General features: G+C 43.1%; 1 protein-coding gene across 2 annotated transcripts in view; it reads right to left on the bottom strand.

Moving 5' to 3' along the window:
* The window catches only part of ESR1 (estrogen receptor 1), a 370,527-nt gene extending 352,700 nt beyond the window's left edge, over nt 1-17,827 (bottom strand). Inside the window, exon 1 of one of the 2 annotated variants that reach the window (XM_053668791.1) lies at nt 17,741-17,827. The gene's annotated coding sequence lies outside the window, so the exon portion shown is untranslated. Of the gene's footprint in view, nt 1-7,141; nt 7,381-17,740 lie in introns of those variants that run through there. The other variant, XM_053668796.1, reaches the window with a different exon arrangement.
* Nucleotides 17,828-18,508: the final 681 nt, after the last annotated feature.

Here is an 18,508-nt window from a genome sequence, read left to right on the forward strand (position 1 = left end):
GAGGTGGGTCCAGAGAGGAAGGGTTCAAACAAAGACCCCAACTGGCTGACTGAGCAGAGACAAGAAAGTGACCAGCCAGTGTCCCTGGCAATTGGCAGAGTTCCAGAGGGGCAGGAGAGTTGAAAAGATTGCACAATAGGCTCTCCCTGTTGTGGGAAGAGCCTATTGGTTCTTCTCTGTGGTGGGAAGTTCCACCTGTGGGAGTCTCGGGCACATAGCCAAGATTCGGTAATAGAGAAGCCAAGCAAACCCAGTCACTGGGACAGGATTTTAGAGATTACTGAGGACACCGAGCCATGTGTCTCATCCACGAGTAATGATTTAGTGAGTGCCCACAATGTGCTAGCTACTGTTCTAGGTGTTGAGCACATAGCAATTAAAAAATGGACAAAAGAACCTGGTCTCATGGGGTTTATATTCAAGCTAAGCAATGAATTAAACAGAGAGAGAAGGTCCAGTGGTGACAAGTGCAAAGGTGAAGGGGAAGCAGGGAATAGGGGGCTTGAAGCACAGGGGCAAGGGTTGCGTTTCTAAGTGGGATGATCAGACAAGGTGACTCAAGAAGGTGACATTGAGCAAACACCTGAAGAAGGTGAGGAAACAAGCAGTGCTCTGGGGAAAGAGCATCTGGGGCACGCAACAGCCCAGAACACTACCAAGTGCAAAGGCAGGAGTGTCCCCAACAGGAAGAAAGCTGGAGTGGCTGAATGAACACCTGCAAGGGGAGAGGAGGACATGGCAGTGCAGGGCCTCGGAGGCCACCCACAGGGGACCAGCATTCACCCTGAGTACAGTGGAAAACCGCTGGGAGGTCTTGAGCAGGACTGGCACCATGTGACTCATGTTGGAAAAGGCTCACCACAGCTGGTCAGCGTAGACCAGAGTGTGGGTGGGAGATGGGACAGGTGGGGACCAGACAGCAGGCCGGCCAGGCAACAGCGGTGCTGGAGCAGGGTGGTGGTGGTAGGTGGCGCTGAGCTGTTACATTCTGGGTTCACCTGAAAGGCGGGGTAAAGCCAACAGGTTTGCCAATAGACTGGACATCCAAGGAGAAAGAGAGAAGGCCAGGAGGCCTCTGAGCCTGCTGGTCTCCAGAACCCTTCTATGGAGCTGTCATTTATGGAGACAAGGAACACCTCCCAGCAGGTGCTGGTTTGGGGGCAGAGGGGATTCCAGAGTCCAGTTTTAGACATGTTAAATGTGAGATGTCAAATTAGACAGCCAAATGGATGTGTCAAGTTGACGACTGGAGGTCAATAGGAAGGGCTTGCATGGAAATGTAAATTTGAAGGTCACTGGTATATAAATGGTACTTGAAACTTTGATGACTGACTCTGGCTTGGTGACACTGGATGCCAGTATCATGCCCCTTCCATTTGGCCTCTTAGGGTCCATTCCCTCCCTCTTCTCAGAGGCTCATAATCGCCCTGTGATCTGATGCATCTGGCTTTGCTTTCCCCGCTCCTGGCTGGTACCTCCCCCGGCACCCCAAACACAGGCCTTTGTCTGAGTCCCATTCTCACAGAGCACAGAGGATGTAAGAGTCTAACAGGTGTAAGCTAAAGTAACAAGTCTATGTGTCTGCACATTACCTTCCCAAGATAATGTGATTTCTCTTCCCTAGGGCACTTTTAGGCCACGTCAAAGGAAGGAAGTGGGTCACATTTGAGACGTGTGGCATCCTTTGAATTGCACAGGGAAAGACAGCCAGCTCAAGGCCAAGTGTAATGCCTTCGAGATACAAAATAGACATGTCATCCCCACTCAAACTACAACCTTTCCACATTTGAATCAGGACCTTGGGAAGCATATCGTTTTTACTACAACTTAAACAAAGCCAATCAATACTATTTCAGACCATTTCATTCAACATCTTCATAGTCTTGCAAGTGCTCCAGCCCAACTGAAGAAAAGCTGTGTTGTGTTCTTGCAAGTGAGGAAGCACCAGACAGCTTGAGAGCAGTGCCCGAAGAGGCCTATTGAGTGCTTAATAAAATCACAAATGTGCGTCGGGCCGGTGTCTGGTGCTAGGCTAAACCCCCATGCCTGGAGACTGACACCTCCAGGAACGTTTTCCTACTAGTTCTCAGTAATTCTCAATCCTGGCTACAACTGAGGAGTCTTCACAAGTGTCTGCGCCTAAACCATACCCACACACATTCTGATTTCTGAAGAGAGACCCAAGCATCAATTTTTGTTTTAAACTTCCAGTGCTTCTGATGTGCAGCAATGATATAGGCATGTTGCAGAACAGCTGCCATCGATGAAAGCTACAGGAGCCATCAAGAAGAAGAAAGACTGCCCCTCACTGGATTTATGGCTGAAAACCAGCAAACACCAGCTCAATCCAGCAGGGCATGGTGGCTAACTGCACCTAACGGTAACCGCTAGCCTCGTTGTAACACACTAGCATGCTAAGCAACACACCTTGCATCTCCATGATCAGACCCTGAAAACCCATTTAAGGACACAAAGTGGCCAACCTCCGCAGCTCCTCTGAAAGATCTCTGCCCCTTTCTCAGGAAGATGCTGAAATTCCTCCCCCTTATTGAATACCCCATGCCCCGATTAAATGAACCTCAACAAAGGAAGCAAATTCTGCTAAGGAGAGGCTGCTCTGTCTGTGGAGTAGCTCATTCCCTGTGTCATGGCTTCACTAATCATCTCCGGTCCATTTTAAACTTCATGCTGGCTTGACTTTGAATTCTTTCCTGCACAAAGCCAAGAACGCACAATGGGTCACAGACCTTCAGGTCCCCCAGCCCCTGGAATGGCTGCATCATCAAGAGTTGAGAACCACTCCAATGGATTAATTTTCCTTCATCATTTCTATGAATTCGTCCATTCAAGCCCATTCATACACTGCATGCGCATATAATCAAAGCAGACCACAACATAGCAGTTTCCTGTATTTCCATTTCTATACCTTTACTTTCTATTTTTTCATTTCATTTAATTTAACATTTTTCATTCATTTTTTACAGGTTTGCCGTGTTTAACAGTACCTTTTAGGAGAATGTGTGAGTTTTCATCGTGGAAAAAAAAATAACTCCCCCCAAACAGTTCCAACGTCTGAGAAAATGAAGCTAAGACAATGTCAAATTCCACATTTATACCAGGCCCCCCTCCCTTCGCAGACTCTGCCACAGAAATTACACTGCGCACCCTGTTCTCAGAGTGATTCTATTATTCACAATGTGGGCAAAGAAGTAAACAAAAAAAAGCCATGCTCATTTCAAGCCGCTAAGAAACACAGGCCAAAAGAAAAATAAAATCAATCAACCTTTGCCAAGTGGAAAAGAACAAAACCAGCAGGGACTCAGTTTCTACATTCAGCTTTTAAACGTGCATTTCAAATAATAGGGAACAAATGCTGGATAATTACTCAGAAGATTTGTAAACAATGCAATGGAACAATGCAAACTGAGTTGGTACTACTGGGCATAATTTCACCCTACGAAGAATAACTGGGAGCCCTGAAGGGCTTTTCATTAATAAAACGCTCTTGCTGAGTGTTTGCGCTCATTCCTACTTACCCTCTCCCAGGACCACTGGGCTGTCAGTAACATACCATGTGCTTACCCTCAAAAAAGTGCTGAAATGTTGTCAGCACTCACTTTAATTCCCATTTTACAGAAAGGGAGGTAAAGGCTGAAAGTGGTTGTCACTTAGAACTGCCACTTGGTGCCTCCTGCACAGCTAGGGGGCGTTACCTGTCTCTGGTGGTTGGTGTCATCACTCAGTAAACAGTTTCCACCCATTTGCTCAAGGAAATCCGTGCCTAGAGGTTTATGTTCCACAGTCTAATTCAAATTTTTCTTCTCTTCCGAAAACTCATTAGTGTATTTTCCCTTTGCCTTTCTTTCTCTGGACTCTGTCTCTCCTTCTAAGTCGCCTTTCATGGTTCAAATTCTGTTATAATTAGCCCTAAGAGACAATCCAAAAGGCTTTGCTTCTGCTAGAATTTTGGTGATTATGTGTGTTTTGAGAAAAGCAGCCATCTGCTAAGACCTGAGAGTGTTCTTTATTGGCTAGTGGTTTCTCTGCTGAGGCAGCTCACATGACTGGTTAGGGTAGGTGGGGCGAAGGGAGGGAGAGGAGATCTGCAGAATGCCTCTCCACCAGGAGTGCTAAATGCAGCCTGTGAGGGTGCCAAGTCAGGGCAGGGAGTGCCGTCCATGTGCTGGCTCTGTTGATTAGCGCCATTTGAAGATAATTCTGACAGGACCACACAGGGAGAGCATGGTGCTTCAAGTAGAGTAGACCAGTAAGAAAACAGGACTGTCGGACTGTTTTCCCGGGTGGTTGTGAAAAAACTTCCAGAAGGAGTTTTGCCCAAGTTCATAGACAAAAAGATGCTGAGGGCTTTAGTTCTTTGGAGTCTCCAGAAGAAGAAGGTCAAGCAAAACTGCACCACCACACCCTGATCACTACGAAATCATCTCACATTTTCTCAGCTCATTTCAATATGTGTTAATAAAATAAGAACTTTAATTACACTCTCAGCCCAAGAGAAATATGGGGGCTAACACCTTCCATATCTCAGTCAAGAGTGATTGGCCCTTGGAAGACCGAGCAGGGCCAAGAGGGACCTGGCCACTGTGCTAGGAAGTCATTGGTAGAAAGGCTGGTGGAGCCAGCTGGCTTCCTTCCGGCATCTCCTGTCCACCCGACCAGCACACCGCCCTGCTTCCCCGGCTCCCTTTGCTTTGGCCACCCAGCTGTTGACTTGCATCAGTCCTACTTCAGTCTTTGTTTCCCCTGCATTCTGATCTCCGAGGTATTTCTCTCTTGCTTTCCTTCCATCCTCTTAGATACAAAATTAAAACTCTGACTCTACTTCCTAACTTATTGCCACCAGCACCTGCGCCCTGGGAGCCTAGAGGAGAAGACCTTGCCTTCCCTGGACCTCAGCTGGCTCTCTGCTGCCCCCACCTGATCCACAGCAGCATCTGCACCATGGGGTTCTGACAAACTGGCTTTTAAATCCCGCTGCAGCTTTGCCAATTGCTGACAACTCAAATTTAATTATTTTGTTTCACTGTAACCTGACTTAAGGTACTGGTTCAAAACAATTTTTAACCTTTAAGGGCCAAGTTATGCTAGGAAGTAAATGAGCTACTTTAGGCTAAGCATTTTATTTTCTATGTTAAGTTCAGAACAGTGGTAGTGTGGCGAAAATTCTAAGAAGTCCAACCTAAAGTCATGAATTATTTTTTATCACCAGGACACACCACACATATGTACAGTTCTTCCAAAAAGTGACCATCTGTGTGACATTGATCTTTTTCTTTCTACATCAAATTTCCTACAATAGCAATAAAGGGGGTGGGGAGAAGAAGAAAAGGGAGGAAGAAGAGGAAACACACTTTGTTTCTGAAGAAGCTCAAAACCTTGTTAAGATGAAATCCAGCTTCGGACACCACTGAGTTATCCATTCAGCAATTCACACGCAAATAGTGGGAATGTGAATACATGCCTGATGTGTTCACCTCCATGTCATGGGTGCCTGGCTGTGATCAGGTACACAGTACCCCTTCAACAAGTATTGATTGAATAGATCCAGGAATGCACACATAGTCAACAGCACTTTGTAAACCATACACTCATTTAGCACACTATAAATATGTTTTTTATGCAGTCTAAAATTTACAGCACTTGTGTGTCCTATGCACAGATACTCAAGAATAGATGCACCGTCCTCCCTCCTCTCATGGTCTTCGTTATTCCTACCTTCAAACCCCATAATACTGGTCAAAAATGAGCCTAGGAGTGCGAAAAATATTGGTTTGTATAAATCACCAAACCACTTCAATGCCTAGCTCAGAAGAGACTGACCAAAAAAATCCATCTCTGTGTATTTTTTCTTCTTTAGAAAGTACAGCTTTCTCAAAAGGAAAGCAAATACATTCTTACTAATAGTCTCTTGTCTGGGCACTTGCACTGATGGCTGATGATCTTAGGTAGAAGGAACTATAACTTCAGCCCAGCAGAAAATCATGCATTATCTTTATAATGGAGAAAAGTCGTTTGGTTATAATTAACATCCAAAGTAAGCATATTGGGGATAGTTTATTTTTTCCAATGGCAAAAAGCGATGTGGAATTTTGTATAAACCATCTTGATATATACAGTCTTAGAAAGATAATTCCAAAGGCCCAGTACTACATTATGGAAGCAGAGTTGCTAACCTACTTCGAAAGAGAGTAACATTAATACCATGGCATTTGAAATGTTATGGAGAAACTGACCAAAAATATGGAGATATCATACATTATAAGAGGTATATTTTTCTAAAGGAGGTATAACAGTCAATAAATGGATGTTCCCAAACCACATTGCAGCTAAATATATAAAATAAAAACCATTAGAAGTGTGAGAACTTGATTGATAAGAAGGCAATTATAGCGGAAGGGGTCAATACATCTCTTTCAGAAGTGAATCAATACTACATCCAATGATCTACATTGAATAGTGACATCGGGTCCTGACAGCTTTCAAATGGAGAATTATTTTTCATTCATCCACTAGCCATTTACAAAATTTGATTACAAACTTGACACAGGGAATATACTTACAAATTTTCAAAAAAAAAGGACAAATAATTTGATGATAATCCAATCAAATTTGAATAAAAAGATAAAATCTTTATTTGAAACTTAGCACATATATATACCTGACTAATCTTTACAATGGAAGAAATCAGTGGTGATATTCAAACTATCTTGAAAGCATTCAAAAAGATGCTTCAGACCAAAGCCTGTGGGTTATGAAAGAAACTGACTTAAATGAAGTTTTTTATATATATCATAGATAAGTATATATAAAATATAATTATAATGATGTCTATGTGTTTATATAATCACATCTATGTATTATGTAGATATTATCTGCATAATTCTGTCTACATATTCTATGTAATTATATTATATATGATAATTATACTGATATAATTATAATTATACTATATACACTACAGTAAATATTATCATAAATATATAATATAGCTCAATTTCTTCAACTCCTTCCTCTCCACTTCAAAACATGCCTTCTTCACCTAAACTTGCCCCCCATTTTTCTCACATTTCAGAGAAAGTTACATACATTCATTCATTCAACAAACGTTGCCTTGAGCTCCTACCTGTGTCAGGAGTGAAGGGAGCTGACCACCAGACAGAAGAGGTCTCTGCCCTAAGGAAGCTTGTGTGGTAGTGAAGAGAGGCTGACAACGAACCGATAAACAAGAAAACATCTCGTGGCGATCAATGCCACGCAGAGAAGCACCCGTGGCTGATGGGATAGACACTGGATGGCTGATTTAGATCGGATGGTGGCGGGGAGGCTCCGCGAATTTAAAGTGAGAGCTGGATGGCACAGGGGCTCTGTGGGAATAGCAGGAGCAATTCACAGGTGAGAACAATCCTGGCAGAGCAGCGAAAGCGAAAACCGAGAAGCCAAAAGGGCAGTAGGAAGAATGGGAGGTGCTACGTAGCTAGAGAGGCAGATGGGAGCCAGTTCATTGGGCTTTGGTGGCCCAGGGAGAGAGGCTACATTTCATTCCAATTGGAAAGCCATGCCAGTGTCCTTCCCTCCAGGAATAAGCTCCCCCCATCCGTTTAGTCCCATACTCCCTGGCCTGGATCTAAATTTACTTCCAACAAACCCTCTTCTGCATCTTTCATTTTCCCCCTCTCCCATGTGTCCTTCCCCTGAAATTTAAAGATTTCCCATTAGTTAAAATAAATAAACTCCCCTGGCTCCTACTACTCATTCAAACCAGTCCCATTTACACTTGTCTTTGCTCAACTTCTTTAAATAAAAGCATCCTCATGATAGCAAACACATGTACTGTTTATTACACGCCATGCTGCTCTGAGAACTTTACATTTACTAACTTCTTTAATCCTCACAACAACCCTATCAGGTGGTTACTATCATTATCTCCATTTTACAGATGAAGAAACCAAGGGAAAATCAGTTAATATTTTGTCCAAGGTCACCCAGCAGGCAAGTGGCAACGCCAAGATTCCAACCCAAACGCTCCAGTGCCAGAGGCTTCTTCTTAGTCCAGACTTGGTGCCAAGGGGCTCCTTCTCTCTTTGGAATCAGACTTTTGCCTCCCTGGGTTCCTCAAGCAATTTTCTCAACTGTATCACTGTCCTTTCTTCCTCCACTTTCCACAGCCTCTCTGGAGATTTGATCTTGTTGAGCACCTTCTTCGTAGTGGGCCTCCCCCTCCCGTGGGTTTTCTGCAGGTCACATTGAACCCCTCTCCTCCCTCCCCCCAACATGCCCCTATTTCCAAAATCAGCACCCTCATCTAGATAGAGCTCATCGCTTCCTCACTGGTCCTGCTGGGTCCAGGCTTCCCAGCTTCCAGGTGCTCCCCTACCACTGCCATGAATCTCTGAAGCCCAGCTGTATGTAGCCAGCACTCTGCTCAGATGTCTGCTGTGGTGGTTCCACATTTCCTATAGAACAAAGTCCAGATGCTTTCACGCTGACCACAGCTGCCTTTTTAAGTGAATTTGCCACTTGTCAGCTTCATGTCACCTGCTGCAGCTGAACCGACCTCTCCCTGTCCCTGTCAATGCCAGGCACTTTTCCACGCTCCTTGCTCTTCTCTCCACCCGATATGCCACTTCCGATCTCCAAACGCCCAAATTCTGCCATTCTTAAAGTCCAAGCTCGAATACCACTTCTCTAATGATGCAGCAGGAAGTAATCTTGCTTTCTTTTTAACTCCTTAAGGAATAAGAAAACCAAGGCAGAAGGCCTGGCGAGATGGAGACTACCCATCTCATTCCACTTAACGTCTTCCTTGCTGTCTCTGCCTTTCCTCCCCAACCAGATTTCCTGATCATTGAGGTCTAACTTGTCTTTTTAACTCTTAGCACTTTCCCCCAAATCCATTCACTTATATTTGCCGGCCCTGGCTGGCGTGGACTGAGCACCAGCCTGTGAACTGAAATGTCACCAGTTCAAATCTCAGTCAGGGCACATACCTGGGTTGTGGGCCAGGTCCCCAGGTTGGGGCTCTCGAGAAGGAACTGACAAATGTTTCTCTTGCACAGAGATGTTTCTCTCCCTCTCTTTTAAAATAAATAAATAAAATATTTTTAATAATAAAAATATTTGCTGATTAAATGAGCACATTCAAGGTCTGTCAGGAAAAAGTCCAGCTATTGTTAATATAATGAGACTAGTTTGCACAACATTGCGGTAACCTGGCAGCCAAGGAGAGTAGACTGGAATGCACATGTGTGAACAATGACAACTTCACTGTACTAGTCAGTGGGGGTGGTAGACACCGTTGAGTATGTGTACTGTGTGGCCACTGCATTAAAAATAACTGTGTGAATAGAATAACGAATCTGCATCAAATTTTGGATTAAGCTTGAACATTCCTTTACAGAAATTGTTCAGATGATTCAGAAGGCCATGGTTAATGGGCAATTGGTGATTGGCAGCTTCATCACAACAACATGCCCATTCATACATCACATCTCCTGCAGAGTTTTTTGGCAAAACATCAAATCACCCAGGTGACTCAGCCTTCCTACAGCCCAGATTTGGCTCCCTGTGACTTCCAGCTTTTCCCAAAACCAACATCATCTTTGAAATGGAAAAGATTTCAGACCATTGATGAGATTCAGGAAAATATAATGGGGCAGCTGATGGTGATTGGGAGACTGTGTGAGGTCCCAACATGCATGGCATCATTGTCCTATGTACAACATTTCTTATGTCTTGTATCTTCTTCAATAAATGTCTCTATTTCTCATATTACATGGCTGGATACCTTCTGGACAGACTTCATACATGCCACAATATATGCATGTAGACCTAATTTACCACCATCTCATTCCTGGATCATTCTTCCTTATCACTCCGAAGCATCAAGCTTGTCTCTGAAACACCTTTGTAGTGATCTTGCCGTGGCTCATCAATTTATCGTGTATCTTCATGTCCATGACGGATGGGCAGCTCCATCTTTCCATAGAAATGACTTTTTGCTCTCTTCCCACTGTCCTGCCCTACCGTCATGCCTTGGTCAATCCAAGGTCCTTTATAAACATTCTCCGAAGCAGTCAAAGTTTGCATGACAAGATCATGGGGGTCATTATAGATGCCATCTCTGTCCTCTTGGGTTAAATTATTTCTGGCATCAGGCAGGAAGACCCATGCTGGGGTGGGGCAATCTGGCCAGTCTGGCCAACTGCCCACAGCACAGATGAGGATCCTGCAGTCAATATGCCTAAAGTGACCCACTTGCCCAAGCACTAGGCTGTCAACAAATATTTAATCATTTCTGATGGGCAGCCATCGCTGTGCTGGGCCACTGTGATTTAAACACAAAAAAAGGCCCTTAATGAAGTGACTGACGAGTGGAAAGGGAAGCTAACAAAAAAGTAATTTTGGTGAAGTGTCAGCAAGTGTTCTGATATATAAAGTACTGGTTTCTATGGGAACACAGCGCTTCCCTGTGGGAGTAAAGGAGGTTGTAAGGAAATGAGAAGGAATGAGTCAGCAAAAAGGAAGGAGGAAAGTTCTAGCTAGCTACTGAGATCTTAGTCAAGTATCAACTCTATACATTTTTGCCTTTCTCACTGTTTTTCACTCTAGATCTATTTTCTACTTTCCAATGATCCTCTCTGACTCTAAATTCCTATGATATCCTCACTACTCTTCCATTTTCCCGCCTCTCTTCCCTTCCTCCCTTTCTCCTTTCCTGTCTCTCCCTCTAGCCCCTCCCACCCAGCTCACCTGATGGCCTCCATCTATTTTCTTGAGCACTTAACAGCCCTTACGCAAAGAATCAAACAAACTTTGCTGAGTTCAGGTACACTGAGAGCAGCAACAGAGCCTTCTTCCTCCAGCATGTGCATTCGGTCATACCACAAACACTCCCTGCCAGCCCTCTGTGTCCTGGGCAAGTGGAGACCTGAGGGGGGTAAAAATCAGCCAGGCAAAGGAAGGCCTGCTTCACAGAGACGTGCTTCTGGCTGCAGAAATAGGTGTGTGAAGGCCAGGCACCCTAACACTTTCAGGGAACTGAGAGATCACAGAACTAAATCAAGGATAAGATTGCAGTAGGCCTGGCAAGATTAGCGGTGCTCAGATGGGGGAGACAAGTGGTCCAGGAGCGGTGGGTATTTTTGTCAAATTCATCTAGTAGGACCCTGTGACTGCCTCCACAGGACAGCAGACGCATGCAGTTTTCCACAGGGAAACTGTTGGGATTATTAACCAAAACATCCTCTTTAAAGGATGAGCATGGCTAAAGGAAGGCTGTTCCCTCTGCATGTTCCCTCTGTACCACTTCACTCACTACTTCTCTTCATCCCTTCTAATGTCTGAACAAAGAAAGGGCCTGTATCGGGATCCTTTGGACATGGGACTTCTTTTTAAATATCTCCAAACCTAAGCTTTAATTTTTTTTCAATGTACTTTTTCTTCCTCACTATAGCTTTAAATCAATTTCAGAATGCCAGTTACTTATGGCGGACACATTTCAACAATTTTCTATGAAGAGCCCAAAGAAAGACACTGAAATTAGCCAATTTCTTCTGATCACTATAGTTGTGCTAATGGAATTTTTTCAATGATTTCTTAGTTTTCCAATGCAATTCTTTAGACCCCGACAAAGTAAGATGTAATTTTTAAGTGATACAAGAAAATATAGAAGGAAATCACTGTCCAAGAGATTTAAGAAAATTGAAATAAAATAACTAAAATGATTCGAGAACTAGAATGGTGCAAAATCCTCGTCTCTATCTCTTTGAGAGTAATAATTTGAGATAATGTCTCTATATCCCTAAAAGAGACTATGGATAAGAATAAAATCATTTCTTGTATGCCATTCCGCTTGAAGAAAATGTGATAAAAACATTTTGTTAGTAGTCTGAGGTGATTTAGAAATCATTCATTTCTGAAGTACTTGAAACCTTAAGTCTGGGCATGGAAAAAGGGAGGGAAGATATATTTTTGAAAAGAAGGATGCATAGGATGGGGCTGGCCCAGAGGGATGGCAGTGGGGCTAGTCACCTCCCCGCCTGTGACCAGCTGGCTGGCTGCCACCCCCTGGCCAGCCCTCTCACCTTTCATTAGGACACCCATAAGAAGAGGGAAGCACTACTCCAATGTTTGCCAAAATCAAAGTTCACCCTACATATAAAACAAACTGGTAATATTTACTGCCACTAAGCTCAGGGTGGCCTGAGAGAGGAGTGGGAAGAGGAAACCACAGCCAGGAGCAAACCTCCATGAAAAAGAGAGAGTCGGACACGCCAGACAGCCGTCACGACCTGGTGCTCCCGCCAGGCAAGAACTTGCTCAGGTCTGATCGCCCAGCTCTGGAGTCCTGCACTTCCAAGCTCATTCTCCAAAGGCATTGCCTCTTTAAAACAAAATCTCTAAGGCCAGTTTAATGATGAAATTAACAATGATTTATATGTCCTGACAGACACTTCTAAGAACCAAACGACTTTAAAAGATCAGTGGAGTGGTTGATGCTTGGATTCAAGTCCAACTCCCTGATCCCCTGCTATTTCTCTGACCCACCCCACCTTGTTTTCTTATTTAATGGAGGGAGCTCCCAGCCAGGAAAATGAGAGCATAAAAATAACCGCGCTGGACACAGCTGTAAGCCAGGAAGAACATTAATTCTGCTCATTCTAAACAACCTCCCCCAACAAATGAAATGTGGAGTGTTCTCGAAGCTTGATTTGATCTTTATCACTGCTCTTTCTATTCATAATGATAATAATGCTACCAAAAATATTTTCAGTACTGCAAGTTTAGAGCCATTAGATCTGGCATGTTTTCTACCGAGTACTTAACACTTTGTAAACCCAAACTCATCATCATAGTAAAATGATTATGTATTATCTCCTTTTTTTCTAAGATCATTTTAAAGACAATTCGCAGTCTTCCTTTCCTAGTTCCTTCTCAAATCAGAAGATGAAGAGTTTTGTCATGTGTTTTTTTTTTTAAAAAAGCGTTAAAGGCAAAAAAACGGGCCCATCACATTTATTAGTTTTCACGTAATTAGTTTTCAGCAACAACACCAATTGTTTTTTACACTTAAACCAAGTGTAAAAAAGCAAAAATAAAACTTTACACACAGAATAGGGAAGTTTTGCATATTGCTTTCTAAAACTCTAAGAGAACGGTGCAGTTTGGGCTGAGAAAAACAATTCTGCTGTGTTTGTCAGGTGCTGTGTACGCGAACTTGCCTGGGCGTTCAATCGCTGACCTTTATCAGATGGGCCGGAGAGCAGGGACTTTGGCAGGTCACCCTGTCAGAGGCAAATCTGGGCCTGGTATTTTTCTGCCTAAAGCAAAATTATCATCTTATAGTATCTTAAGTTTCATCCTTATCATAACCTAATACATTTTTAATAGTTGTTTCTTTAGTAATAGTTTTTCAACAGCCTACTGGGTTAATAGCAGATCATTTAGGAATTTTGTCAATTTCAGTGTGTCTTAAGTTCTCTAAATGAACATACTTAAAAATATGGTAGTGATGTCCTGTTTATTTGCTCTTACAGAAGGCTGACCTGCTCCTGGTGAGCCACATAAGCCTTGTCCCCTTCCATGTGGTGGCAAAATTCTCAGCATGTCCTACAAGCTGAATATGGTTTTTTATGGGGACTCTATTCCATCACTTGTAGGTCACCATTTCCATCCTTTGTGTTTACTTCTCATTATGGTTGCCGTTAGTCACTTGGCAAGAATGTGACTTAACTGTGTGGATCAGAGGGCACCAAAGGGCAGTGGAGAAACTGCTAAAATGCATCCAGGGCCCTTTATAGGGAGGACGAGTTCTGAGGAAGAAGAAGACAGAGCCCACGCCAAACAGCAGGGCCTCGGGGGAAATCCCCATGCACCATGGTCTCTTCTGAGCGCATTCATTTCACCTTTAGGTTCCGTCTTCTTTCCTAGGCTTTTTTCTTTGCTACCTGGAAGAACCAGGTTCATGCTTCAGATCATGGCCATAAACCAAATACAATCACAACATCCGTTATGTATTGTTCTTGGGTCGTTCCCCCACAGTTCCATGCGGAAGCCTTTTTGAGCCAGCCAGGTTACCACCTCATTGAATATAAACCTGTACTCTTTGGAGCCATGGTTAGCACCTCATCCAGTTCTGGGCACACAGTGAAAGCCCTACCAGGCAATGAATGGAACTGACCAAAGAAGGAAAACACACGTCATTCTCATGTCAGTCATGAACAACCCAAGGAAACTGCACTAACACTTCAAGTATTAGGAGCAATGAAGGTGAGAAAATGAAACCAGGGCCGCCAAGCCTTCTGAGGGAACTAAACCTGTGTCTACACCGGTGAAGTTTTTACTTGCTGTGCTAAGCGAAGCGCTGGCATGGGCTATGGTCCAGAAAGCTCACGCAGTCAGAGCTGAAGGACAGATCTTGCACTGAAAGTGGGGAGTTCACAGATATGACTGGGATTTTGAAGTACCCGACTCATGGGGAGATCTACAAGCCCTTCATTCATTCATTAAGTGATTAATTTCTAAGCCAACTCCTCCCCATAGTGGAGACACAATTTTTGACACCGTGTGTCCCAAGCACTGTGTACAACACTCTCTTTCTGTTATAAGTAATTGAATAATCACCGAAAACAAAAACAAACAAAATCCTGAGGCTCAAACAGGTGTAAAAACGTATCCAAGAGCATGCAGTCAAATCCCACCTTACCAGAGGGCCAGGCCACACCCTCCGTTCGTACCCAAGAATCGCAACACTCAGGGAGCATAAGAGACGCAGCCAGCGTGACAGTGGGCCTCGGGTCACAGCATTCCTGGAACCAGATCCAGTGAGTCAGCTTCCCATCATATAGACTAAACAGTGACTTCATTTACTGGCTGCACAAAAGCTTAATGAGAATTTTTTTCAAAGAAACATGGGAATGTTTCGCATTTTTCTTATAAGCGAGCCCTTCATTTTCCAAAGACATACTAAAAACTCCAAAACTATTCTTCAAAAACTAATTTTGAGCAGAAACTAAAAGGTGATGCAGTTGCTCCTCATTTCTCTCTTCTGCTTGTGCCCTGGGACTGAGGGCTCCCTGCTCTTCACGTCATCACCGGGGATGGGCTGAGGCAGACGTGAGGGGTAAGTAAGGAGGGAAAATTGGCGTCGGGAGTCCGGAGAGACGTGGCTCAAGACGCAGACAGGCCTGGGTTTGCAGCCTGTTCGTTCATTTTCCAACTATTGCCTGGAACAACTTATTCAACCTCTGCCCACCCTGCCGGCCCACCACCACACTTTGAAGCAGCGCTCATACCAAAGGATGGTAAGAAGATGAAACAATCAGTTCTCGGTAAGTACTCACAATGATTATCATTGCCCAGACCTGGAAGGAAAACTCTGTTGTTGCCTATAAACTATATGCTGACAGCCAAAGAAATGGAGAACGAAATGCTGAGACTCTGAGTACTTTGACAGGTGGCAGAACTAATAACCTCCCTGCGCACACTGGTAAGGCCAGAATGATTGTTAAAATATTACAATAATTCCACACCAGATGTTAAATAACCACTAAACTGAGTCTCTGGAGTACCCCCTCCTCCTGCCTTAGCCCCTCCGGCAGGTCGCCACTTCCGGCCTCACTCCACCGAACGGGCAAAACGTGAGCACCTGGCAGGGTGATAGGTGAGTCTTAGGCGAGATGCCCAGGAAGGACCTGCTCATGTGCCACGGGTCAGAACTCCTTCTAATAAGGTTGGCTCCCACACCATACAGGCCGTGCCCATACTGTTTCAAATATTTGTTTGTCTTGGAAAAACACTTTGTGCCATTCAGTAGTCCTTAAATACCAAAACGAAAGCCATGATATTGGACCAAGGTAAATATATTCAGAACTTTCGGAATAAGCACTTATCCCTCCCATCACTGGAGGCAACCCCTCACCAGAAGACTTGGAGGATGCCGGCTCGACTCCAGCCTCCACTTACTGCTCCTCCAGACCCCTGTTTGGAGGCGTGGGCTACCTTCCTCCTTTCCACCCTAAACCCCCCAATACACACTTCAAACCGAAACAACGCTAAGCTGCGAAATCTTTGTAAAAAAATCTAACAAAATTGGATTTTTCCCCCATGGTTTTTTCTCCCATGATATCTATGTTAAGTTTTTTATAATATCAAATATTGAACTACTTTAGTATTATTTTTTACCCCCTCCCCTTCTTTTAGTGACTATTGCACTAGCTCTTACAAAGTGATATCAGTATTGATCAATTTTAACTTCACATTAGAATCAACTAGGCATCTTTTATACAAAATACTGGTGGTCACGGGTTTGATTCCCAGTCAGGGCGCACATCTAGGGTACAGGTCTGATCTCCAGTCAGAACACATACGGCACGCAGCCAATCAGTGTTTCTCCCTCACATCAGTTATTTCTCTCCTTTGTGTTCTCCCTCCCTTCTCCTCTCTCTAAAAGTCAAAAATAAAATTTTTTTTAAATTTAAAATACTGATGCTTGGGCCCAAACCCTTATCAATCAAACCAGAACACTGGGGGTGAAGCCTGAGCATCAGGTGTATGTTTTAAAGGTCCTCAAAATGATGTAATGGGCAGCTAAGAGGTAAAACCACTGTCCTACAAACCTCTGGAGTTCTTCAGACACGAGGCAGAGTATTGGGACTTGCCAATGTGCACACGTGTGTGTGCTATACCCCTCTCAGTGGTACTAACAAATATTTATTGTGAGTGAAATACATCCAAAAGAGTCTACATCACATATACATATGTTTTATTACAATAGAGAAAATGACACCCAAAATCCAGGCTACCAAAACAACTGGAACATTCCCAAATATACAATCCCTGTTTTGTGTTCCCCATTTCAGTGCCCTTCCTTCTCCCCGGCCAGATCACCACTATCCAAATTCTGCTTCTTTCCCTTCTTTAGAGACTCTCCATGGTTTCTCTCATAGATGCATGTACCTGTAAACAAAGTACTGCTTACTTCTGCCTGTTGTCAGTTCTCATGACTGAATTTCTACTGGGTATATTCTTCTAGGACTTGCTACGTTTTTTGCTCAAAATTACATAATTTTCACTTAATCCTCACAACAACCCCATAAATAAGGTTTTGAAGATGAGGAAACTGAGACTTGAGGGGCAAACAGTTTGACCAGAACCACATTCTAACAGTAGCAAAAGAGTAGTCAGAAACATAGTCTGCCCTTCTTGAAGCTTAGCCACTGAACTGTACCAACTAACAAGTGTACAAAACCATAAAGAATATGAGAACTAAAGTCACCGGATAACAAAGCTGAGAGTTCGAGACCACAAACTAGACTATTTCATCATGCCTGAGCTATCCTGTGTTCACCAAAGTTAGCAAAGTCTTATGCAGAGTTTATCAGGAATTGTACATTTTACTCTGGAATGAGTACATTATTTATTTCACCTACCACATGAGTATTCAGAACTGATGTTCATTCAGATTTCTTTGAAACTGTCAAACCCTAACGTGCTAAACTGATGACCATACAAACATGTCTATTATAAGGTAGATATATTGCTTACGGATAAGTCCTAGCAATTCTGGTTGGTTTGGTTTTTAACCACACTAAATAATGATGTCTTTCACACAATCAACCGTGAGTAATAATGTCAGGCTTGGTCTGATTACATCTTTTCCTAGCATTACCATATTAAATTATCTGACGTAAATTTAATGGAGTAAAAAAAAAATAGAACTTACCTTCTTTGAGAGCTAGAGAATATAATTCCTAATCAGATGGGTTGGAAGCAGATTCTGAAAACACTTAAAGCTACATGTTCATTTATCTGACTGACCAAAACCTTAGAATCTACCAAAATAAAATCTATTAACCAAATATTTTTTTTGGACAAAGCTAACACCATTTGTTTAGGCATTGATAGCATACCTGCAAGAGTCATTTCCACTTTCAAATAATTTTGTTTAAAGAAAGCACAGAACAGCTGTCTCAAAAGCCACCAGTAATTTCTCCAAAAGATGGCAAATACATTATTCATGGTGAAGGTTGATGCTGACCCTTCACCACTGGTGTTCATGGTGGATGCACCACAAAACAGTGAAAATGTGGATGATAAGTAACAACCTTGCCTTCTGGACCTTCGAGCTAAAAAACTCTATTAGAAAAGCGGTCCTGCAAAATACTGACTATAATGGAAACAGGTTAGCAGTCTTAAAACATAAAGAGCTCTTAAAAATCTATTTTGAAAATAGGACGTGTATCTAGAGAAACTAGCCACAGATTTGTAAAAGGCAAAATGCTGAAGGCCGATAAACATAATTTTAAAAAATTTTAATCCCACTTGTAACTAAGGAATTACAAAATTTTAAAACTGTAAGCCACCGGCTGTAAAGGAATATCTACGGCGCTGATGTCACAGGCAACATGTACTCTGGATGCCGCCGATGGAACTATAGATTGCTACAACTTTCCTAGACAGCAATTGGGAATCAGGAAAATTCTTTATTGAA

Source organism: Artibeus jamaicensis, unplaced genomic scaffold (assembly GCF_021234435.1).
Source record: "Artibeus jamaicensis isolate MK-2021 breed Jamaican fruit bat unplaced genomic scaffold, CSHL_Jam_final contig_497, whole genome shotgun sequence".
NCBI classification, from domain to species: Eukaryota; Metazoa; Chordata; class Mammalia; order Chiroptera; family Phyllostomidae; genus Artibeus; species Artibeus jamaicensis.